The 27,855-nt window shown below is 33.8% G+C and overlaps 1 long non-coding RNA gene and 1 pseudogene across 1 annotated transcript in view; both read right to left on the bottom strand.

Annotated features, from left to right (window-relative positions):
- LOC145261246 (uncharacterized) overlaps nt 1-27,855 on the bottom strand; it is a 367,304-nt gene that overhangs the window by 311,558 nt on the left and 27,891 nt on the right. The gene's annotated exons all lie outside the window — the stretch shown is intronic.
- Nucleotides 19,440-19,556, bottom strand: LOC145261463 (5S ribosomal RNA; annotated as a pseudogene).

Below are 27,855 nucleotides of genomic sequence, written 5' to 3'. Positions count from 1 at the left end.
AGCAGTTCCTATCATGGACGTGCGTCAGAAGCAGATATGCGTTATTAAATTCCTCCATGCAGAAATATTAGAACTGATCTACATTCACCGGTGCCTGTCGAACGTTTCTGAATCCGATGAAATTGATGTCAGCTCAGTTGGAAAAAATGGTTTGTGGATTTCAGAATCGCGACAGACTACTGTGTTTAAGAAGAATTAACTGCTTGTGCGTAAATTTGCACTACGAGGTTTTCTAGCTGTAAAAAGCGGAGATGAAGCCCTCTTGGAAGGGGTTATATCATAATGATTAAATGCAGTATTTACACTCATCGTTGGTACAACTGAATCGTTTGATGCATGTATATAATTGTCTGGTTATGGGACTTTAATGTTCAAAGTTCAAAAAGTTTTAAACACGCACTTGTCCAGTATAAATATTTTTTTTTTTTTTTTTTTTTTTTTACAAAGGCATCACCACATTATCAAGGCCCAGGATGGAATCATTAAATTATAATATATATGTGTGTGTATATATTTGCGCGCGCGCGCGTGTGTGTGTGTGTGTGTGTGTGTGTGTGTGTGTGTGTGTGTGTGTGTGTGTGTGTGTGTGTGTGTGTGTGTGTGTGTGTGTGCGAGCGTACATGTGTTAAAAAAAGACAAAAGAAAAACAAATTAAATATCGGTATATATAATCAGAGATTTAACATTTTTGTACGGATCAATGAACGTCTCCGAGACGTTCTTAAAGGCGTCACTTGATTCAAACAAAACCGATAACTATTTCATTTTTGCTGGTATATTCCGTGTTTAATTTTCTTTGCCTTTTGTCATTTGTCACACATCCTGTCTCCACTGCTTTTCATTGTTTTTATATATTGTGCATTTCATCCATATATATATATATATACAGGGTGTCCACAAATATATATATATATATATGCATATATATATACATATGCATATATATATATATATATATATATATATATATATATATATATATATATATATGGTGTCCACAAAATCAGACTACATTATGTAGCCAGACCTTTTGGGCACCCTGTATATATATATATATATATATATATATATATATATATATATATATATATATATATATATATATATATATATATATATATTATTACTATGATAATTTTTTTAATACTTATGGACATTAATGTTTCATCCTTTCAGGAATCTATCAATGCAGGGAGTTATGATTACAGCTGGTTGGGAGATTCGAACCTGGCCACAAAACCATCTGACTCTATTAGCAAGGAACAAACCATACGGCCAATGTGCCCATAAAGTCTGGCTACATAATCTATACGGTGCCCACAAAGTCTGGCTACATAATGTAGTCAGGCTTTGTGGACACCCTGTATATATATATATATATATATATATATATATATATATATATATATATATATATATATATATATATATATATATATATATATATATATGGATATATATATATATATATTTATATATATGTGCATATATAATGTAGTCAGACTTTGGGCACCCTGTATATATATATATATATATATATATATATATATATATATATATATAGAGAGAGAGAGAGAGAGAGAGAGAGAGAGAGAAAGAGAGAGAGAGAGTGTCCACAAAGTCTGACTACATTATGTAGCCAGACTTTGTGGGCACCGTGCAGATTATGTAGCCAGACTTTATGGGAACCCTATATATATACATATATATATATATATAATTATTACAATGATAATTTTTTAAATACCTATGAACATTAAGGTTTCATCCTTTCAGGAATCTATCAATGCTGGAAGTTATGATTACAGCTGGTTGGGAGATTCGAACTTGGCCACAAAACCATTTGACTCTATTAGGAACAAGTCTGGCTACATAATCTACACGGTGCCCACAAAGTCTGGCTACATAATGTAGTCAGACTTTTTGGACACCTTGTATATATATTGCTCGATTTCACTCCAAACTAGGCATATCGCCACTTGAACGTAAGAGGCTACTGATTGGGAAGGAAGAATTCTCAAGTAAGGAGTTATTTGTTTGTTCGAGAGGCTTCTTGTAATTGTTAAAGGAGATCAGCTTAGTTTTTTTTTTTTTTTATTACATTTTCACCCCAAACAAGGCACATTGCCACTTTGGTGTAGGGGGCTACTATCAGAGGAAACATCTACTGGGGTACTATGTAGGGATTAGGGCAGCGAGATGTTGGTTCACGTTGCACTTGAACTTATGCATGTCAGTACAGTTGGGGAAGCAGTGACCTGGAATGGAATTCCAAAGTCTAGCAGTTCTGGGGAAGAAACTACTGGAGTAGAAAGATCTTTTACATCTAGGGATCTCTACAGTGTTGGGGTGGGATTTTGCAGCTTGTCGGGTCTGTCGAGGGTGTTCACGTCGTGGGGGCACAAGTGCTTGCAGTTCTTCAGAGCATTCACCATTATAATACTTGTAGAACAGGCAGAGGGATGCAACGTTTCGACGATGGGACAGAGGCTGAAGTTTAGATGCCAGTTTAGGGCCTATCAGATTTGCGACTCTCTTTTGAACCCTGTCAAGGAGCGAGAGACTAGTAGCCGATGCACCGGCCCAAATATGACAGCAATACTCCATACATGGGCGAATAGTGGCCTTATAGAGGTACAGGATACTTTCGGGTGTGAGAAGTTTTCTAGCACGGTAGAGAGAGCCCACCTTCCTCGCAGCGGCCCTGGCAATGCCCTCGATGTAATTGTTCCAACTCATGTTTCCTGTGAACGTTAGGCCAAGAAGCTTGAGAGACGTATTCTCAGATAAAGAGTCGTTGGGCATTGCTATAGGTGGTAGAGAAGGTTTCTTGTAATTATTGAATGAAACCAGTTTTGTCTTGGTGGCATTGAACGTTACCATCCATTTTTGTCCCCATTCCACTACTGATTGGAGGTCATCCTCTAGTGTTTCTGCCATTACTTTAGATATATGTTCATTTGTTTTCCTGTCGTGTCTGCTATAGAGTGTGGTGTCATCAGCATATATACACATCTCAGAGGCAATTTTGTCGGGGAGGTCATTTATGAATATCAGGAACAGCAGAGGTCCAAGGATAGATCCCTGGGGCACTCCCGCATTTATATCATATTGTTTAGATGTACGACCGTCGAGGACAACCTGGATTTTTCTCTTATCTAAGAAGGATTTAATTATACTAGCATTAAATCTTACCATCATTTAATGTCCTCATTCGATTACGGTTTGAAGGTCATTTTCTAAGGATTCAGCCATTGTCTTAGATTTGTGTACATCCGTTCTCAGTGCACTTTTTCCAGCAATGAACGATGCCCGTGCATGAGCATCTAGAGCGTGCTTTGGTGATCTCAAATGTAGAGGAGTGGGAAGAAAATGTAACCCGTTAGATCATCCACTGAGATCAGGTTAAATTATTATTATACGGAAAAGGCTAAGACACAAAGCCAGTAAAATATGGAAAATAAAACAAAAGCCAAAATGTAGAATTTTTTTCTTTTTTGCACCACCCTTTCTCTCTCCATCTCCCTCTGTATCTCTCTCTTTCTCTCTCTCTCTCTCCTTATCCATCTATCTATCTATCTATCTATCTCTATCTCTCTCTCTCTCTCTCTCTCTCTCTCTCTCTCTCTCTCTCTCTCTCTCTCTCTCTCTCTCTCTCTCTCTCTCTCTGGCTCTCTTTCTCTCAAGATTTTAACATTTCAGAAACCAGTGCGATGTCTCTAGGAGTTTTCATATGTCCAAGCCGTCGTAATACGGACACTTGCTGAACGAAGACATTTTTTTTATTTAAAGATTAGACTGTAGTAAAATTTTTCGAAGACACGATCCAAAGTTTCTTTTTTTAAAACATGTATTTGCTAATGTGCATAAAAAAAGCAAACAAGCACAAATATCAATTACAAGATGACTTTGTTGACGACGGAGCAAAAAGAACAAAGATCAAATCCTAATTAAGTATTCACGTATTAATTTCAACGCGAATATTTTCTTTCTCGTTTTCCACCGAAGTTGGCTTCCCATCAAAAATATTGACATGTCTCATTTGTCTAATTATTGAAACACTAGCTGTTCATACCCGGCGTTGCCAGGTAAAAAAAAAAACATATTTCCAGGTGTAGGGCTTTTTTTCTTTTTTTTTTTACACGGTGATCACCACTTATCAAGGCCCGGAAGCCACTCAGGGATAAGGGTTATTGTAAGTACATTACGTTAGTGTGGAGATTTGATGAAGTGTTTACTTAAGGGGGCGGTTCATTAGGAATTTGTTAACATTGGACTTGAAGACATCCAAGTTGTAGTACGGTGGGAAGCAGGCAGACGGAACAGAGTTCCACAGGCGTGCAGTTCTAAGAAAGAAGCTTTGTTCATGGAATCCGCGTTTTGATTTAGGCACAAATATAGAGTGGGGGAAATTTTTCACAGTGGATTCAGCTAGACGGGTGTTTTTCGTGAAGGATTGGCGATGGGGGACCAGAGATTGGAGTTCAGACGAGCACCTGCCATGGAAATAACGATAAAACAAGGATATGCTCATATTATTTATAATATCCCATGTTGTTACGATTTTCCTGACAGTTAACCAAATTTTGGATATTTAGAAGCAGAAAACATAGGCACCTTCGTCTATGAAATTCAAACAGAAATAAAATCTTATAGCTAAGAGGGAAATAACTCATAGGACAAATGAAAACTTACTCCCGTTTTTTTAAACGCAGCTGATGTTGATAATAATTATTAAAAATGAATAAAATGTAAATTAAATTAAAAATAATTTAAATACATCAATTTATACAATATTTCTAAATATAATACATGGAACGATTTTATAAATAATTTTCATTAAAAATTAGAACTAATTATTAAAACTGATTTTCTTTAATGTAATATGCAAATGAGATAACCTCTTGAATGTTGATTCCTTTTGAATAAATAGTATATATGGAAATCACCCAAGAATATAAATATATGAAAGTCTGTGGAAGTCTGTAGAACAGTATCACTTTTGCTCATATTAATTAAATAAGGAACAAATAAACAGACAGGAATACGACTTTATTATGATGGATTACTTGCACTTATAAAACTCCTATGGATGCTATAAATAAGAGGTGCATTATAGGCATAATCGATACCGATGTGACTATGGAATTAAATAAATAAACTCAAATTCTATCGGATTCAACAAAGATCAAATAAACTAGATTATTTTGCATTGTAAACGTGTGTCGAAATCAAATAATAAAGAAAGCTCGGTTCCTTGTTATTGTAGCGAAATTTGAAATTTAAAATATTAAATTTCAAGTGAAACCCATAGTAACTACTGAATTCTTATGTCGCAGTAATAAGCATATCCCAAAATTACGAAAAGCGATGTGATGGAAAATTAATTATTAATGAAAATAATTTTCGGAAATAATTAATAAAATTTGAGTTTTGTAAAATATATATATATATACAGAGGAAGTCTCGAAATAAAGACGAAACGTTGGTGAACACATAATACGGTTTGTTCCTTTTTTTATTTTCTCTCTCTCTCTCTCTCTCTCTCTCTCTCTCTATATATATATATATATATATATATATATATATATATATATATATATATATCGGAGAGTTCTAATTGTAATAAAAGGGAGGTAAATATTTTCTGAAAACTGAAAATCTTTGGCCATTTTAGCGAAATTTAATTTTTCGTTACTTGTCTTCGGAAACTTTTCATTGATAGTTAATTTACTCCCTTATCGTTTTTCGTAATTTTTTAATATTTTCATGACTACGACATGACAATTCAGTAGATACCACTGGTTTCACTAGAAATTCAATATTCCAATTTTCGAATTTCGCCACAAAAACGAAAAAAAAAACTTAAAACTCTATATGTTAACAATAGAATCGCTGGAGACAGAGCGTGAAGCCACTTTATGTACGATTAAAAGATGATTATAGCAAAGACTGGAAATGCTTCTTGACATTAGTCTTTAAAAAAAACAAAGCTATGATAGGCAGAAAACAATAAGCAGGGAGAGAGTTCCACAAATTTGCAGTTCTTGCAATGAGATATCAAAACGCCGAATTAATGGAGACCACTAGACCAACGAATGAAACGAGCTGGAACAAACGAAGCAGGGAACAGATCAGATACTTCCAAAGAATAAATGTCGCAATCTCTACTATTATATAAAAGTTCCTTCCTCATAGATTCCAAAACGACTGTGCCTATCTTTTGCAACTTAATTATATATGTCTGGCAGTGTTCTTAGATATGTTTTGTACAAATATTAATCCGAATTATGGAAAATCGAAAAAAACTTCGATCCTAAAAATAGTCTTTCTTGTCTTATAGATAAAAATAATTTTACAGGAGAATATTCTACGTTATACGATATATATATATATATATATATATATATATATATATATATATACGATATATATATATATATATATATATATATATATATATATATATATATATATATATATATAATCAGATCCCATCACGAAGTAGTTAGTTTCTACACAGAAAGTCAACATCTCCATTATATTGTCAATTGGGATGCAAGTGAGGCATCAGAAATCAACCCTAACCTGTACCACTACCAGAGTCTCATCAGTGGATACTTTCGTGAACAGACTCACTATACCTAAGCTCATCATCTTGTTGGAATGAATGGAAGCAGTATTTATTATTTCCACAAAGTGAGCTGAATTCTGGACTACGATGGAGATTTTCGATGATTGGGGTGATTACGATTCGTATATCTACGGAGTTCGACAGAAACATTTTCGAGTTCGAAAAAGGTGCACCTGAAAGAAAGGTCGAAGGTTACATCGACCGAAACATTGTGAAAATGACACTCAAAATGAGAATAGTAGATCGATGAATCCAAATAATGCGAAATAAATTTATCTATTGATTATTTAAGCTTGCAATTTCCGGGGTTTTATTTGACATTCGCGAATCAAAATGTGGCCGGAGATCCATTTTAACGTGAGAAGTCCAACCATGCCTGTCCCTTCAAACAGGAAGAATTTGTCGGGGTTCTTTTGTAAGTATATCTGAGGGGACTTCCGATAACATCCTATTAAAGAGAGAAACCTACTGGATGGAAAGATATACTTACGCTTAATTTTGTATGGATTTTACTTCAGTTGGAATATTAAATAAAAGTAAATAAGATTTATATTATGCACACACACACAAACACACACGCACATGTACATATGTGTGTGTGTGTGTGTGTGTGTGTGATTACCATATTTAGTCACATACATTAATATACGAAAGTATAAATTTATGCGTTTAAGTATTTACTTCAACAGTGCTCAATACGTAGGTAGAGCTAGGTAGTAAGTTATAAAATATATATGGCAATTTAACTACACAGAATATTCTGCGTTTCATCCATGCTAGCGTTCATGAAAGCTTATGCCTGATGAATCCTAGCGTGGATGAAACGTACATATATGTACATATATGTGTGTGTGTGTGTGTGTGTGTGTGTGTGTGTGTGTGTGTGTGATTACCATATTTAGTCACATACATTAATATACGAAAGTATAAATTTATGCGTTTAAGTATTTACTTCAACAGTGCTCAATACGTAGGTAGAGCTAGGTAGTAAGTTATAAAATATATATGGCAATTAAACTACACAGAATATTCTGCGTTTCATCCATGCTAGCGTTCATGAAAGCTTATGCCTGATGAATCCTAGCGTGGATGAAACGTACATATATGTACATATATATGTGTGTGTGTGTGTGTGTGTGTGTGTGTGTGTGTGTGTGTGTGTGTGTGTGTGTGTGTGTGTGTGTGATTACCATATTTAGTCACATACATTAATATACGAAAGTATAAATTTATGCGTTTAAGTATTTACTTCAACAGTGCTCAATACGTAGGTAGAGCTAGGTAGTAAGTTATAAAATATATATGGCAATTAAACTACACAGAATATTCTGCGTTTCATCCATGCTAGCGTTCATGAAAGCTTATGCCTGATGAATCCTAGCGTGGATGAAACGCGGCATATTCTGTGTAGCTTAATTGCTATATATATTTTATAACTTACTATATATATACATATATATATATATATTATAACTTACTATATATATATATATATATATATATATATATATATATATATATATATATATATATAACGAGGGTAGATAGTGGATTGTCCTTAATCCGCCGAGTTTCGAAAGAAATACTTTTCTTTCTCATCAGAGGGAAGGGATTAGCAAAATGCGGAAACGGATTTTGCTTGCAAAATATTTAATGAAACCACTAGTAAGCAAAAGAGCTTACTTGGTAAAAGTTAAAAAATAGTGAAGCTGAGGGATATATATATATATATATATATATATATATATATATATATATATATATATATATATTTGTATATATGTGTGTGTGTATTTTTGTGCATTTTTACTATGCAAATAATTTTCAACTCATATTCCCAATAAAGAGCATACGCAAATGTATTAAGGCTGTTCATAGATATTTCAAGACGATGTTTATTTACGTCATAACATAAAAGGCAAAGTTTATTCAAATGTAACATAGCGCGGATAGCTATCCGCGAATACCGAGCCGTGAGTGAAATGACGTCACGGTAAGGAAAAATATAAAAAGGAGAGAGTAGGTTCGATAAAATTATAAGGGTAGAGACGTGGATTACGTTTGAGAGCACGTTCGAGAAAACGATCACGTTAGAGATGCCACAGCTGTAACGAGAACTCATAGCGAGAGAATGTGGAAATAAATGTCCTTGTCCAACAACAACAAAAACGAGTTCTTTTCTGTTCTTTGTCTACTTTGCGATTGAGGTTACAACGTGTTGGGTACAATTACAGAAACAGCGACTCTCATCAGAACGGTATTTCGTGTTTATCAAGAAAAAATAACGGCAATGTTAAAAAAAAGAGTTCATTCCTCATTGACAAAAAACACCAAAACAAAATTACAAGAATATATATATATATATATATATATATATATATATATATATATACGCACACACGTGCATACACACACACCTATATATATGCTACTCAGAGCACCTATCCTGCCTTGACAAAGTCCAAGACCGACTTCGAAATCTAGTAGGTAATGACTTTTTCTTTTCTCTGCCACTTCTTTCGCACAGAAAAGAGGTTGCGAGCCTGTCTCTACTTTATCGTTATTTTCACAGCAAGTGTTCGTCTGAGCTTCAATCTATGGTCCCCCTTTGCCAAACATCCACGAAAACACTCCTCTACCTACAATAACTACCAACAGTTTCCCCATTCTCTATCTGTTCCTAAATCTAAACGTAAATTCCATGAACAAAGTTTCTTTCCTAGAAGTGCCCGTCTGTGGAACTCTGTTCCGCTGGCCTGCTTTCTAACTGACTACAATATAGTCGTCTTTAAGTTCGATGTAAATAAGTTCGTTTTGGGACCCTTCCTAAATAATCCATGTCTATCCTATTTCCACTAGTAACTATCATTACGCCGTTGTCTCAGTGAGTACCAAGCAATAATTAACTTTAATCCTCGAGTGCTTCCGGGCCTTGATAAGTGGTTACTTCCATGTAAAAACAAAAAGAAAGCTTATACGTTGGCTCGGCATTACATTAATATATGGTGTAAATTCTGGGTCCAATATATTTCCAAAGAGTAGAGCTGAACGTATCAGTCCCAGTGGATTTAATTCTAGGCTTGCAAAACCCAGAATCTATAAATAAATATTCGTGTAACCTTTCAAACAGATTTAGTATTGTTTCTCAGAATTCATGTTCAGCTGAGTCATCTCGGATTATTGCAACTGCATAGAATTAAGTGCATCTTGTTAGTGTTTTAGGCTGAAGAGTTTTCTTTTCTTTTGTGACCAAATAAAGCTATTCTTGACAAAAGCCGCACCTTTGTTACATTGTTTTTCTACCGTTGATGATTCAGGATTTCTTGTCACCCCCCCCCCCCAAAAAAAAACGCCAACACAAAAACAACTCCTACGTTTGAAATCTAAATTTGATTTCCAAGAAATCGCCACAACAATATATGAATAAAAAGATTTTGGGAATGGTGTCAGTGTTGAACAGGGTGGAACGTTCAAATTGTCACCCTGAAAAAAACAACACTTCAGCTATATTTTAATACTTTTATTGCAAAACGAAACTAATTCAGGTAACTTGATTATGTAATAGAGCTAACATCTATGCAAGGTAGCTGTCTTCAACCTCAATCACCGTCTCGATACGGGTCCGGAACTGAGAGCATGCCTTCTCCACAAGCACCGGCGGTAGTTCGGCGAATACTTTGCGGATGGCGGTGATCGGACTGTTAGTATTATGGCAGGTCATGTTGGTGATGTTTTCGACGTATGATCAAACGAAGTAGTCCAGCAGGTTAAGGTCGAGGGAGGTGGGGAGCCAGTGAGAGAAGGGCAGAAAGCCGAAGCACTCTTTCTGAAGCCAAGTCTGGATCTCTTTGGACTTTGCCGCTGAGTCCTACGGCCTTACCCAGAGTGTGCCAGCGACCACTGGACTGACCTGACTTTGATTACACCTGTGTAACCTTTTACAGAAAATGATCTTACAAACATCATAATTTTTACTTATCTTCTTTTTGACAATTGATCACATTTGTAGCTTCTTCAGAGTGTGTGATCATTATTTTTATTCAAATTAACTTTTTTGGTACATTTGATAATTATTTTATTTTTACTTGCTTTTATCAAAATGATTCCTCGGTACACACCGCGTACGCATTACACAACATGTCAAGTTCCTAATTTTTATTCAAATGACCATTTGGTGCATTTGATAATTATTTTATTGTTACTTGCATTTGGCCAAGTAAACACTTTTATCAAAATGATTCCTCGGTACACACGGTTGAGACATCAGGTGCTCCAAATAAACTGTGCAATACATTTCACGGACATATTCGAATGTGCATCTGCACGTTTGCCAACAAAGATGCTATTTCAAACTGAAGGTGAACAGATTGACAGACATACATAGTCCCTTTTTCGCGTGCGTGGACACATCTAATAATTGTATTTGAAATCTTATCTTGAGAGACACGCGAAAATGACATTTCGAACTAAAGGTTGCTGAAAAAATTGGTTGAATCATTCCATCACTCTAGACGATATCTGACTATTCATGCAATCATCTACCTGTAGCAAAAGTCAGATCTGTCAAATTCTGGAACGCTGCCGTTCAACGCATTCTTTCTAACTTTGACGATGCACTTGATCGGCTTTGCAATATAGTGGGAGATCACTTGCTCAGTTCTCATAAAAGCTACCTTGTTAGTCTCCCTCTACTCTATCGCTTCATTGAAAGAGTTCGAGTGAACTTCAATTTCTAGTTACAATTTAATTAGACATTCACAGCTAGAACTCATCTTTTATCAAAATTATTTTGAATAAATTCTTATCCGTGGAGCATATTTCCATCACGGTTCTTTCTTTTGTAGTCTGTAGATATAATGACAACATATACTTGTAAAAACCCTGTCTTCATGAGTAAATAAAGTTTATAGAGGAGTTATAGAAGACATCATAATACAAGAAATAAAAATATTGCTGTCTTAAGAAGGAAAAAAACTGATATTTTAATTTTCTTAAAGTAAACCTTACTTTTTTAGTCACAACTTGTACACAATGATCAAATGTGTATGTGTCTGCTTCCTAATATATTTCGAGGTAAGACCTCTTTATCAAAAAGTAGGTGTTTCAAATCGCTTGAAATTTTTGTAGACTCGTAATGTTAAATATTTTTTCCTTATCACTTTCATCCTCCTTTTAAACACCGAAATATGTCAATTTCTCACATTGTGATAGTCTTATATTATAACTCACACAAAATATGTTTATTATTCAAATTTGTGGATTAATTTTTGGTATTTATAATTAAAATACAATTTAGGAAATATACCCCCAACGGCTCGTGCGTACATAACGTAATCCAGACGTCCAATTTTCACAAACTCTACTCATTAAATTAGGATTTGTTTCGGCAATACTGCGTTGAATGTTGCATTTCAAGTTGTCTATTGCGTCTGGTTTATCAGCGTAAACATTGTACGCAGCAAATAATCTAATCAGATACGGCAAGTTGACAGGTCCATTTCGAAATTATTCGTTCATCAAATATTTCTTTCAGTATATTGATCGTATTGCCTGCTTTGGGGCATGTAGCTGCGTCCTGCCAGAACCACACGATGAACTGCCAAACCAAACTGAACTCAAAATAACTAATAGTGGCAAAATTTTCAATTAAAGAAAATAAGTTTTTCAATTTAAAGTTCGCCACCTCTAAAAAATTTTGTATATATTTATTGCACACAATGTTTAAAGCAAACTACATCTTATTCATCAAGATTTGTTAATTCTATTTATCATTTTTGAATCGTCTCTTCATCTTTCAACTGACAATCTAGCTCATTAACTCTTAACCTCGAATTGGTTAACTTAATATTGAGTCTAGAATGAAACGAGTGCTGTAGTAAGCTCTTTACTGTTTAGGTTATTTTCTTGTTTGTATTTTTTTTATTCTGGTAGAAGCGTTTATTTTGAACATTTGTTGTTATTCAAAATTCGTCAATTTGTTCGAAACTCGTTTCAATCGTTTAATGGACATGGATTATGAGAACCGATCTAAAAAATAATAATAAAATAAGGAAGATAATATTTTTCTTGTTGTTTAACCAAGGACCGGCCCCTAACATCCATGGTGGTAGTGGTGCTGGCAACTTTGCAGTATCTAACAGGCTCTCTTAAGAATCCAGAAGTCAGCATCAGAATCCGTCGTCCTCAGGACCTATCTGGCTCCGCGTATGACAAGTGAAGGCGTCCAAGGCATGGAGCCGTAAGTCAATGGAGTGATTTATATGTTCTAGACAAAACTTTTCCCGACTTCGTGTGCAACCGGAGGATTCATGACAGTTATACAATTATAGTGCACGATCTTTGCTGGCAACTAGTAGTGTCTAGCGGGGGCCTTTTAAAAATCCAGGAGAATTCAGCATCAGGATCTGTCGTAATTGGGATCTATCTGCCCCCGCATATAGCAATCAAAGGCGTCACAGTCATTGAGCCGTAAATCAATGAGTAATATGTATGTTCTAGGAAAACCCTTTCCCGACTTCGTTTGCAACCGGAAGATTTATGCAGATCAGACAATTGTAGTGCAAGATCTTTGTGTGGTCTATGTGGAATTCTTACTGGCTTATCAAAAAAAAAAAGCAAACGTCGGAGAGAAAGTAACAGAAGGAAAGAAGTTACAAATGTTTGCGTTCAATAAAAAAACATTTGTGACTCATTTTTTCTTGTAGTTTGTTCCCATGTGTGTGTGTGTGTGTGTGAGTGTGTGTGTGTGTGTGTGTGTGTGTGTGTGTGTGTGCGCGCACGTTTTTTTGTATATGTGTGTGAAAGGGGCGAAATATAATTCGAACCAGCATTTGCATTCACCTGGGTCTTCTCAGATTATTATACTTACATTTTGTTAAACATGACTCGGCACTTGACGCTTTTTTTTTTTTTTTGTAGTTTTAGTTTGTTTTTTGTTGTTGTAGTTGTTCTGTTTTTGTTTTTTGTTTTTTTTTGTTTTTTTGTTCCTTAAAAGGACATTGTTGTTGAACCGCACCTTTCCAGGAATTGGCATGTCTTACGATTTATGATTTTTGATGGCCGAAAATGCCAACCTCAAAACTCCTACTTGATTTTGGATTCCATTTCCTGTAAATCGCAACGCCAACCTGCAATATCTTGAACGATTATTCTGCCTTCGTAAATAAAACTGTCGATCCAATTTTATAGAAAACACGCCCAAAACAAAACAAAACTCAAAGACAGTCACGTAGATATCTCTCTGAAGTTAGGTATGCTTATATGTTAAAATATTTGCATGTAACAGGATTTACTCCTAAACTAATTTAGAAATCGTTATGAATTTTAGAATACAGCTGCTTATGGTAATATGTATTAATGTGGACAATAGGGTTTTTTATTTATTTTTTTTATAGGTATATGAAAGTCGGGATAGAAACATTTCGTAAAGATTCAGATACCTTTGATCTTGGAGAAATTTTAACAATAGGTCTTGGACATCAATTAATATTCCTCAAATATCAGTTTCATCGGAGTAACTAAACGATGTGAGTTTTTGTACAATACTTTATCTATTAAGTACAATACTTTATCTATTAAGTACAATAAACATCACGTTCTTCACTAGGAAGGCACAGAGACACAAAAGGCCAATCCGGTAACACTTCTTAATTCGGCGGCATACATAGTCATATATGTACAGATCTTTGACTGTACTAAACAGTTTCGGTTTGTAAAAGTTTTCACTGTGACAAGGCGTCAAAGTAATTCGTGTTGAAATTACACCTCGACCGTTGATGATTCCACGTTACGTCAATAAATACAAGGAACCAAAAAAATGGAAATTTTAATTCTAATATAAGAAATATTAACTATTAAGACGGTTTTATTCATTTACAATAGCCTTAGGTTTATTGCTACTCGCCTTGATAATCACACACCCGCGCGTACACACGCATATATATATAGGTGTGTGTGTGTGTGCGTATATATATATATATATATATATATATATATATATATATATATATGTTATATAGGGGTTTCATTGAGAGAGTTTTATTAAGAGAGTTTTAGAGTCTTATAGAGAGATGTTGTTGGGAGTCTTAGAGAGAGAGTCTTATTACAAGTGATGTTGTAAGAAAGAGATTTGTTGAGAGACTTAGAGGGATGTTGTTGTGAGATGCTGTTGTAAGAGATTGTTCGTTTATAAAGAATGTCGTTGTTTCTGTTATGAAGAGATTCATATATATAAAAAAGTTCATTACTTGGATGTGTTGAAGAAGGAACTCTTAAAGTGAGGAGATAGTGTTCAGGCAGTCTCAGCGTAGATATGTAAGATGTAGAGTTCACATTGTAGATATGAGATGTGTATGTTAAGATATTTTATAACACAGATATACAGACATATAATACAATTTTCACTTTACCTTTTTGGCAGAATTACAACACAAAGACGACGTCTACAAAAACACATGATGGTTTATTTCTTCTCACGACCAGACGTGGTTTTCTGAGTCAAGAATTCAAAGCTTCACATATTAAGTTTCAAAGTGACCGTCTCGCTTCTAGACGTACGAATCCTCAGACTCTCTCTCTCTCTCTCTCTGACTCTCTGTTTCTCCTTAGTTTCTAACTATATCTAGAACTTTCTATTTTTCATGACGTCATACACATGTGTTCTGGACATACGTGTCCAAAACTTTTCCTTTTTTTACAAAAGGAATTTTAACCTATACTCAGTAACCTATATTTCCAATATGTTAAAAACATGTTTATTAAATTATCTTGTAGCTGCATTCTTTCAATTGAATTTTCATAACAAAATTGACAGTGCACATTCTTTTCTTGAAACTATTTTATCTCTAAGCTGTTTTACATTCCATTTTCTAATTCTCACACGTAATCTAAACCTAAATTACGAGGTTCGAATTTCGTCTATGCTATATCATATTCATTTTAACTAAATCTCTCTATTTTTATGCTTACATGAAAAGGGGAGCTCTTATCATGTAACACACACACACACACACACACGCATATATATATATATATATATATATATATATATATATATATATATATATATATATATATATATATATATACAGACATTAGTGTTTCATCCTTTCGGAAATCATCAGTGCAGGGTGTCACGTTTACCAGTCGATAGGTTCGAACCCGGCGACAGAAGCCATCTCTGGCTTCATTAGCAAGAATCTAATCCATTCGGCTACCGTTAACCGCGAGAAATTCTGTTGAATTTAAACATTTATTTTTTAAATGATTTTTAATTTCTTTCAGAGTGATCTAATCATTATATGATGATCTGCGCATAAGAGCTAAATTGACCGACTTTAATTCAACTGAAAGTACTCAAAGATAAGAACCGAGTTTCTTAAAAGAGCTGACATAATATATATATATATATATATATATATATATATATATATATATATATATATATATATATATATCGGGGGAAAACAAATATAAAGAGAGACTAAAGAGATTCCGACAAAGATTGGTTCCTTTTGTTTTGGATTTGAAACAGATGGTACCGATGTTTTTATGATCTTCTGTAACTCGAATATAAATAAATATTACGCTCTTATTTCTTATTTTAATATTTTATTCGTGATGTGTGTATTGCTAGGGTTATCTCCCTTGCATAGATATATATCTATCTCTACTATTATATAAAAGCCACTTTGTGTGTGTGTTACTTCCTTATACGTTCCGAAACGGCTGCGCCTATCTTTTGCAAATTTCACACAAAGGTAATTTATATGTATGGAAGTGTTCTTAGACACGTTTTGTACAGAAATTCGTACGATAAGTATCGAAAATCGAAAAAAAAAATGAGGTCCTAAAATAGTCTTCCTTATAAATAAAAAAAAAATTCTACAGGGGAAAATTTACACCGGGAGGAGATAAGGGAGATAATAAAATCTCAACAAATAATTTTTTTTTAAATTTGATGAACGACATTATCATTATTATTTATTTATGTACTTTTTTGCGAATTAGTCCACAGAGCACATGATTCATCGTAATATATAATAGTAAATAGAGGATTGATTATATAATAATAATACATATGTGATCTGCATAAATTAAAATATCATGTTTAAGCGTAACGTACGACCGGGCAACGCCGGGTGCCAAGCTAGTATATATATATATATTTATGGGTGTATGAAATTCACAAGCAGTCCCCAGTCGCATATATATCCCCGCCAGGGAAGATGACGACGTAAAGTTTTTGCAATTCTTGCATGGAAGTGTCGCTGTCCTCCTACATACACTGACTGGAAATTCTAATTTGGTCACCCATCTGTTGTTCTCAAATTTGATCACCCAACTCGTACTGATCAGGCTCACCGTTGCTTAACTTTGGTGATCTAATGAGAACCGTTATGTCAACGTGATTATGCAAAATATCCAAATCGTACCCGTCGCTATTCCTCCAAAGGATTTATAATATGCCGTGAAACACTTCTTACCTCCCACCAAATAAATCCCGTCTTATTTGTTTCGGTTTTTTTTTATTATTATTTTCCTAGAGAAAAAAAAAAGAAAAGAAAACGCTGTTTTATTTGTGTTCCTGCGTATTGCTCTTTGGTAACACAATATTATTTTACTCTGAAAATCACCTCATTGGTATTCCGACCAAATTGTCAACCTGTCAATCACTTCCCATGCATACAATGGGTTAGACTTACTTTTAACCACGTACTCGAGTGGCCGAATGTTGTACTTCAGAAGACAATGAGATGCCCTTTTAATATATATATATATATATATATATATATATATATAATGTGTGTGTGTGCATATGTAAAAGAGTGTATATTATCGTTTTCTGAAGTACAATATATATGTGTGTGTATGTGTGCGTGCGTATGTAAAGGAGTGTATACTATCGTTTTCTGAAGCACAATATATATATATATGTGTGTGTGCGTGCGTATGTAAAGGAGTATATACTATCGTTTTCTGAAGTGCAATATATATGTGTGTGTGTGTGTGTGTTCGTGCGTGCGTATGTAAAAGAGTGTATATTATCGTTTTCTGAAGTACAATATATATGTGTGTGTGTGTGTGTGCTTGTGTGTGTGTGTGTGTGTGTGTGTGTGTGTGTGTGTGTGTGTGTGTGTGTGTGTGTGTGTGTGTGTGTGTGTGTGTGTGTGTGTGTGTGTGTGTGTGTGTGTGGATGCTGGTATCATGTGTTCGATCCAAACCCATGCTGATGACGGCTAGGTGCTAGAAACATGGGTATACATTTTATGCGCGTAATAATATTTAATAATAAAATAAATAAATATGTACCATAAAAAAGAGGCAGAAAAGAATAGATACACATTGAAACAGTTAACATTCTCCTTTGCTGCTTTTAATGCTAGGACCCTTCTAGGCATGGCATTAATCAGTTGACGAATATCATCATGTCTGACGCAATAATTCTAAAAGTTCAGACTTAGTAGATGGCTTCCTCTTCTTTTTGCGAAAGTTTTAATATGCCTCAAAAGTTTTCAATTGGGTTTATATCCGAGGTTTGACTTGGCCATGGAATTTTATTAATCTAATTTTGGCTCAACCAATGTTGTGCCGCCTTAGCACATTGACAATGAGCTCCGTCTTCCATAAATAGTGAGTAAACTTGGTTCATTTTACCAATTGAGAAGATTGGCAGGAGTTCTTCATGTCACATTGAAATATATTAAACAGAATTGATGTTTCCTTCATATTCCACCATGACTCCAAATTGCACCCAATACCATAACCGAGAAACGCCCATTTTTTAGCTTTGGCTGAGGTCTTTTTAAGTTAAACTCTTGCTGAGAGAGTCTCAATACCCATAACTCTTCCACTGTCGGGAAATAATGCAAATCGGAAAATCCGAAATATGTGAGCGTATTTATATATTGTATTTTGTGTACACAAAATACAATATATATATATATATATATATATATATATATATATATATATATATATATATATAATTGTACAGAAGTTCAGAAAAAACATTGGTACCGTCGGTTTCAAGCCCAAAATAAAGGGGACCAGTTAATGGTAAATCGTAAATAATGTTAGGCTCTCGTCAGCCATGTTGCTATATATATATATATATATATATATATATATATATATATATATATATATATATATATATATATATATATATATATATTAGAGTTGGGATTATTAATCGGAATCAGAATTGGGAATCGAAAAATTCGAAAGTTTTGGTAGTATCGATATCCGCATCGAAATCGGAACAATTTATATTTATTTTCCAATACCCAAATTGATTCTTTCTATTCTTTTTATTTTTTTTTCTGTTTAAAACTTAATTTTCACGGCTTGTATTAATAACGAGATGATATTTATTGATTTTGAACTTTCTATATAATCTATAATCTATAATCACTCATAACTATATTTTTAAATTTGCGAAAATTCATGCACTTTTACATTTTTTTTTTTTTTAGATTCGATCACTACTCGAAAAAAAGATAATTATAAATTTTAAGTAGAACCGGAGTCGGAATCGGGAATTTAGAACAAAATCAGCAATTGTATCGGAATGAAAAAAAATATTGGAATCGTCCCATCATATATATAAATATACATATACAAGGCTTCTTCAGTCTTTGACAGACTATGGATCCCCACGAAGGGGTACCAGCGCGTGAAATTTTTGTGGCAGGAGGTATGCAATTTCCAGCCACACCTCTCCTGGGTCGACATTGTTAAATACCAGTGGCAAGTGAAGTGTATGTACAGGACGACTGGAAGAAATGCCGAGATAAGCGGAGAGCACATACAGCGCTTAGAATTCCCAAATGATCATCCATCTAGTACTAACCAGGCTCAACGTTGCTTAACTTCGGTGATCTGACGAGAACCGGTGTATAAACGCGATTAAGCTGTATATATATATATATATATATATATATATATATATATATATATATATTAGATTGATAAAAAATAACGTTGTTGATGAAAAAATAATATGTAGTTGAACGTCAAAAAAACGACATTATCTTTGCACCAATCTAATATATATATATATATATATATATATATATATGTATATATATATATATATATATATATATATATATATATATATATATATACTAATATATACATATATGTATATGAGAGGAATTAAATTATGCGAATTACCATTTACAAAATTTATTCTTCAAAAAAAGAAATACGAAATACATAATAGATATTTTTATATTAGGTTGATGAAAAAAATAATGTCGTTTTTATATATGTAGTTGAACGTCAAAGAACGACATTTTTTTGCGCCAAATCTAATACGAAATACAAAGAATTAATTCCTTATAAATGGCGTTTCAAAAACGGTTTCTTTCTTCCGTAGGGGGAAAATAATTAGCAAAAAATATTTATCTACATTTTCTATAACCTTGCTGGCTAGCACAAAAAAAAAAATGAAAACTCTAATTTTCGAAAGATGTTAATGCTGGAAAAAGTCTAAAAAGCATGAAACGAATATTTAAAGTGATGTCTCTAAATAGAAAACGTAGTCATATGATGACAAAATCAGATCAATGAAGCTGGTCAAATATTACACTTTGCAATTTATTGCGCTAACAAGCAATGTTAGAACAAGTTTATAAATTTTTATTGTTATTTTTTGTCAGCAATTATTCTATTATTACTACGTGTTTCTATTTAAATATGATTTTTTTAATGTAATTTTTGGCGCTTATACAAAGGCTAACACAAACGAAAGAGATACTCGATTTCAAGTAAAACAAACAGAACCCACGTAATTGTTATGTCGCAAATGGTAACATATCCAAAAATCACGGCAAACAATATATTAAAAAAAATAAATATTAATGAAAAACTGTTTTCGATAAAGTTTATATAAGGAACAAGTTTTGTCCGACATTTTAGACTACGTTCGTCACGTGACGTAAGCAACAGAATTTTATTATCTCCCCTGTCAACTTATCTCTTTTTTTTTTTAATATAGTGATTTTGCTTTCTTTCATAAATTTCTCTTTTCATTAATAATTATTTTTCTACCTTATCGTTTTTCGAAATTTTTTTATATGTTACTATTTGAGACACGATAGTTACGTAGGTACCATTTGTGTCGTTTAAAATTCAAGATTTCTTTCGTTTGTATAAGATAGAAGCGCCTAATTTTTTTGTTTAAAACTTAATTTTGATACAGCAAATAGTCATTCAGATTGGACTGAAAAGTAGTGACGTCGACTTTGTAAAACGGTTCCGTGTTTAAGAATTTGCAGAGCACACCGAAACATAACGGTCATGGGTTAGCTTTGAAAGATGAACCAATTATCTGACTGCTTTTGTTGCTGCTGCTGCTGCTGCTGTAACAACCACACACACACACACACACACACACACACACATAAAAAAAAACATAAATAAACACATGACCGAATCACGCAAAATATTAGCTGCCAATGACGTCAGTAAATTCTTTTAAAAAAAAACTAAACCGCATGCAAGGCTGGCACTACTGACATAAATATACTATTTTTAAAAGATATGTTGTTTGTTGCGAAATTTGATTAGTTGACAGAAACAGTATTAACTCTTATTTCTGAATTTTTTGAGATGAGGATTGATATTCGTATTATTTAGATTCTTCGAACTACTGTTGGATCCCTGGATGTTATTTCTACAACGTTTCGGTCGATGTAATTTCCGACTTTCTTCAGGCGTATCTTCACGAACTCGGGAATATTTCTTTTTGGTGAGTTACTGGGTTGTCGGCATTTCATTGAATGTGCTTATTCGAAGTAGTTAACGATTTTGTTGGGAGGCGACGTTGGCTGAGTCGTAAAACAACAACCTGGGCGTGTCAAGTTCGAATCCAATTAATTCCACAGAAACAGTTTTTGTTCCTGGTAATAATATTTAAAAATTCTTACTTGCAATATATCGTAAACTCAACTTAATATATACTTGAAGTATCATATAGCAATGAATTTCATTTACTATGTCTTAATTCTTAGAAAATTAAAGTTAACTGCAGCACATTTTTTATCACGAAACTTGATTTGAACGAAGCGGATGTTCAAATTATAGGAATTATACTATATATATATATATATATATATATAACATGGGGATCACCACTTATCAAGGCCCGGAAGCCACTTGGGGATAAGGGTTATTTTGTGTACAATAATCAATGGGATAATATCGTATTAATAGTTGGTATTGGAGATTTAATAAAGTGTCTTACTTAAGGGGGCGATTAATCAGGAATTTGTTTATGTTAGATTTGAAGACGTCCAAGTTGTAGTCAGGTGGGAAACAGGTAAACGGAAGAGAATTCCACAGGCGTGCACTTCTCAGAAAAAAGCTATGTTCATGGAATCTACGTTTTGTATTTAGGCACAAATGAAGAGTAGGGGAAATTACTGACAGTGGTTTTAGCTAGACGGGTGTTTATCATGAAGGATTCGCGAGGGGAGAGCAGAGATTGGAGCTCGGACGAGCACTTGCCATGGAAATAACGATAAAACAAAGACAGGCTCGCAACGTTTCTTCTATGGGAGAGAGGTTGTAGGGAAAAGAAGAGAGCATCCCCCACTAAGCCACGAAGTCTATTTTGTACTTTATCATGGCAGGATAGGCTGTTTTTTGAAGCTCCAGCCCAGATGTGGCAGCAATACTCGATCTTTGGACGTACTTGGCTTTTATAGATATAGAGATTTGCATCAGTAGTGAGATATCTTCTGGAGCGGTAGAAGTATCCCACCATTTTCCCATTTTTCGGGTAACAGACTAGATATACGTGTTCCATTTCAGATCAGGAGTAAAGGTCAAACCTTTATATATATATATATATATATATATATATATATATATATATATATATATATATATATATATTGGCTATACCCGTGCCCCTCCTGCTGCTAACCCTGCCCGCCCTACACTCATGTTTCCATCATTAACACTGAGGAAGATCGAAGGATCGGTCGAAAATATGTGCTTTTGAAAGAAGCAATCTTGTTTTTTTTCCAAAAGACGTTTTGTATTCCTACACGTCAACACATAGGTAATTAATACAGAAAAGATATAAACATTTATATATTTTTCGTATTGATTTTTTATTCATACGTACATATATATATATATATATATATATATATGTGTGTGTGTGTGTGTGTGTGTGTGTGTGTGTGTGTGTGTGTTCATATCATTCAAACATTACCATTTTGCTTTAAACTTTACCGCTCACTCATTTTGCGACCAAATTTCAAACAATTTGTACAGAACTGCACGTCTGTGGAACTCTGTTCCGTCTGCCTGCTTCTCACCTGACTACAACTTGGATGTCTTCAAGTCCAACGTTGACAAATTCCTAATGAACCGCCCCCTTAAGTAAGAACTTCATCAAATCTCCACAGTAACGTACTGTACTTGCAATAACCCTTATCCCTGAGTGGCTTCCGGGCCTTGATAAGTGGTGACCACCGTGTAAAAAAAAAAAAAAAAAAAAAAAAAACAGTTTATAAGTCACCTTCTCAGCTGTATTTTTAATATTGTTTTCTCAATTTGCCGTTCAGTAAAACTAAAAATAAAATTAATGTGTTCAAAAATTCTCAGAATCAGTAAGTAACGGGAGACTTTTTCTTTTTTTTTTTTTTTTGATTGACTGTTGGTTATCATAACAACCAAATCTGTTACGCTACTCCAAATTGGCTGATAACGGTGGTGATAATGACCTAACAGGATATAAGAAAAATTGTCGCTAATAATTCACCGTTGTCCTGATCTGTCGCTCAGCTATACTGTTGCTAATAATTAACAGGTAACAAGTGAAACAGAAAGCGAAAATTTTATTTCAGATAAAGGCCTGGAAAATAATGGATTACATAGAAAAATGCAAGAATGAAAATTAATATGGTAAAGGATAAGAGGTTATAACATACTACGGAAATTAAATTTTTAGTATATAGATACGCGCATTTAATGTTCGTAGCATGTTACCACCTTCTGTCCTCTCTTTTAATAAATAGGATCTCCCGATCACCGAAGATGCAATGAAAGAAAAACATTAATAAAAAAAAATGATGTTGTTTTTGGACCATACGTGAAAGTAAAATGTATCTTCTTGGTCTTCTGACCAAGGGTAATAGTTATTCTGTCTAAAGATGGTATAATGATATCGTGGGGTTTCCGTTAGTGCCGTGCATCCATACAATGGAAACATGTCACAGATATTGGAGACAAACCGTAATAACCAGATATATTTTGACACTACATTAACCAGATTACTTAAATAAATACTTTTACAGTTTTAACAAAAAGGCTGCAATAACCTCGCGAGGTCTCCATTCACAGAATACCCAATAGCAATATATTACGTATGAATAGTGCCGCTGTGGAATTTCCACAGGCCCCGCTAGTTATATATAATTACCGTTATATTTGATATCTGAAGAATATTGGGTCATTTATCCAAATAAATATATATGTATTATCCTGGATTTTACTAACAAGCAACGGCCGCCCTTAATTTAGCTGTGCTGTATTCTTGCTCACCCAAAATGTTTCTTCTTTTGCAAATGCGTCTTTGAGAGCCTCTGTAGGTCGGTTAGTCTGTCGGGATTAAGTTTTTTTTCCGTAAGTCTTTCACGCTTATGTGTGCAAGAGCATTTCGTTCGTCAGTCTGCCACGATTAAATTTGGTTTAGCATTTCCGTCGGTCAGTCATGCTTTCGTTTCCAATATTTCCATCATAAATATTTCCATCGTAAAACGCTTAGATTTAATGGACGTTTATTAACAACATCTCCCCTTGTTTTACTGTTTGTTTGGTTGTTGTTTTTATATATATATATATATATATACACAGCTGATAGTTTTGTTGTAGATTCCGTATTATTCTGTCTTTTTTTGAAAGAAATTTTTGAAAACGATCCGACCCATGACTCACCCGTTTCTATAGAAATATCTCTGAAACCATTTATGATGAGATTCAAAAAAAAAACTTCATCGTTGAATTGAAATATTAATGTAATTTAACAGGAATGCAAAGGAATGTACTTCTAACGGCTATTCTATTGCAGTTTGTGAACTTCGGTAATGAACGAAAACGGATTTTTACACACACACACATATATATATACATATATATATATATATATATATAGTCATCCACATACAATACTGTTTCGCTGTATGACAGCGCATCAGTGCGGCTAGACAGGTAACTACCTCAAGCCAGGATTGAAACCAGACCGTCTGTATGACAGTCAAGGCTCTTAACCACTACGCTATCGGCGACTGCTGCGCGAGTCATGAGTTTAACGATGTTTTGACATCGTCCGAACTACCTCTGCTCGATTTGTTTACACAAAGAGCATCGCTTAATACGCTAATGGTAATTAGTGTATCACTTCTCAATATGCTCAATTCAAGATGAGGAGCATTATAGTCATCCACATACAGTACTGTTTCGCTGTTTCACAGCTTATCAGTGCGGCTAGACAGGCAACTACCTCAAGCCAGGATTGAAACCCGACCGTCAATGTATATATATATATATAAATATATATATATAAATATATATATATGTGTGTGTGTGTGTGTGTGTGTGTGTGTGTGTGTGTGTGTGTGTGTGTGTGTGTGTGTGTGGTTTCTTTCGGTTTAATTTTACGTCAGCTGAAGTTCTCAGAAATCAAAGAGCTCCCTTCCTTTGGGCTAACACATGATCTCTATATAAGACACATAAGGGTTCGAAATCTTCTATCAAACACTGAGTTAATAAAGAAGTTATGAACAATATTCTCCTTTCCTTAATTGACCATTTCATTATGTTCCAGGACATTCCTATCGTCTGATGGAGTAGGGCTGCGAATGCTATGTCATTTGGAATATTTAGATTGGCTCAACCTGCAGGGAAAAGTATCCTCATGCCTTCACATATCCTTGAGGAGTGTGTCTAGTAAACATTCACGGTTCTCTGAGTAAGCATTCAGATTTCTCTTATATATATATATATATATATATATATATATATATATATATATATTAAGTAATGTGATTGATAATTTAAAATTTGAACAATTAAATTTCAACTAAATTAAAAATTCGTTTCATAAGAAGGAACAACAAAATCAATTATCTGTACGATCGTTTCGGAAAACAATGCTTTTTATTGTGGTAAACATCCAGTTACGAACAATAATTACATATAGCTTTTTAATAAGCAAGGTCTCCTCGTCAGCAAATTTTGAAGGGTTTTTATTAAATCTAAAAGACACCATAACTAAACCTAGCATTAAAAGTAAGGCAGATTTTAATGCTAGGTTTAGTTATGGTGTCTTTAAGATTTAATAAAAACCCTTCAAAATTTGCTGACGAGGAGACCTTGCTTATTAAAAAGCTATATGTAATTATTGTTCGTAACTGGATGTTTACCACAATAAAAAGCATTGTTTTCCGAAACGATCGTACAGATAATTGATTTTGTTGTTCCTTCTTATGAAACGGATTTTTAATTTAGTTGAAATTTAATTGTTCAAATTTTAAATTATCAATCACATTACTTAATATTGAATTAGCTCTAGGATATCTACCTATCGAGCTTATTATATATCTAAATTACAACGAGCACTTTCTCTTTCCCGTATTTCAATTAAACTAGTAATTTCACTGTTACATTGAAATACACTCAGCTCTTTAGACTATTGCTCTAATCTCCTTTAAATTATATATATATATATATGTGAGAGAGAGAGAGAGATTGAGTGAGAGAGAAAGAGAACACTCTTAATACCTTTACCTTGGTGTGTATATATATATATATATATATATATATATATATATATACAAAGGTAAAGGTATTCAGGAGATAAAACTCATGAATTAAAACGATGTTATAAATAGTGCTCTCTCTCTCTCTCTCTCTCTCTATATATATATATATATATATATATATATATATATATGCATATATATATGCATACATATATATATATATGGATGGATGTGGATACCCTGTATATATATATATATATATATATATATATATATATATATATATATATATATATATATATATATAGAACTGAAAGTTTCTTTAAAACCTGTTCAAGTAAAAAAAAATAACCTTCGTTGGAAAAGTATTTTGTCAGTAGGTCAACTAATTTCCTGGGTCGCTGAATCAGTTTATTAACATGAACTAACAATAAAACCAATGCTATTAAACGGACCATCAGTTGTTTAGCATGAAACATCAGAATCGCGAATCGGAAAAACTGGAACGTTTTTGGTTATCGGAATTGAAGTTAATCTTTTAAATTGATGTCAACACTAGGATACTTCAATTAAAATTCCCATTTGCAATCTCCTCTGATTCATTCGGGAGGGCATTCCAAAAGTAATGGCGCCTATTTGTAATTTGCCCTGATCCTAGGAGATTACAAATATCATTGTTTTGATGACTGAACTTATGCATTCATGACCTGAAAATTTCTTCTCTTTGTTTCAGATATTGACGATTTTAGTCTGTTAGAAATCAATTTCTGAAATCGATGTGCGTCAGAAGCAGAGGTGCGTCATTGAATTTCTGATAAATGTGCATTGGGAAAGAATATGTACAATAATAAATTCTCTAGCACAAACAGACGCTCGTTTTAAGGGTACCACTCCCGTTTTCGTAATTTTTCTAAAAGTTTTGGAGTTAAAAAGTATAGGAGCCTTTACTATGGAAGCTAGCCTCGTTGACGCTTTTAAACAGAATGACTACTTTAAATCGAGTTCTGCTAAACGCTATTGTTAATGCTGCCGTGCTTGTAACCTTTTTTTATGGAATTCGCTCCAGAAAAGGCAAAAGCCACTTGATGTAAGGAGTTAGAAATACTATTAAATGGCAAGAACTAGCCAACGATAAGCGTTATATGATTATATTCCGACCCAGAAAACATCCATTATTTCCCATTGTTGAAAACATTGCTCATAGAAATTTGAGAGCTAAATGACAAAATAAGGCTGTTATATTGTCGGTCTATATAATGAATGTTAATGTAAAAATTTATGATCGCCTTTGATCGTCTCTAGTGTGTTGAGTATATGTATGTGTCAATACGTATCAACACATGTAATCGTCTAGTGTGTATTATTTTCATCGTGTGTGTGTATGTGTGTGTATGTGTGCGCGCGCGTGCGTGTGCGTGTATGTGTGTGTGTGTGTGT

Source organism: Euprymna scolopes, chromosome 37, assembly GCF_053919585.1.
Source record: "Euprymna scolopes isolate OS-2025 chromosome 37, ASM5391958v1, whole genome shotgun sequence".
NCBI classification, from domain to species: domain Eukaryota; kingdom Metazoa; phylum Mollusca; class Cephalopoda; order Sepiida; family Sepiolidae; genus Euprymna; species Euprymna scolopes.
The sequence above is the reverse complement of the archived record's forward strand: the minus strand, read 5'-3'. Positions and strand labels throughout refer to the sequence as shown.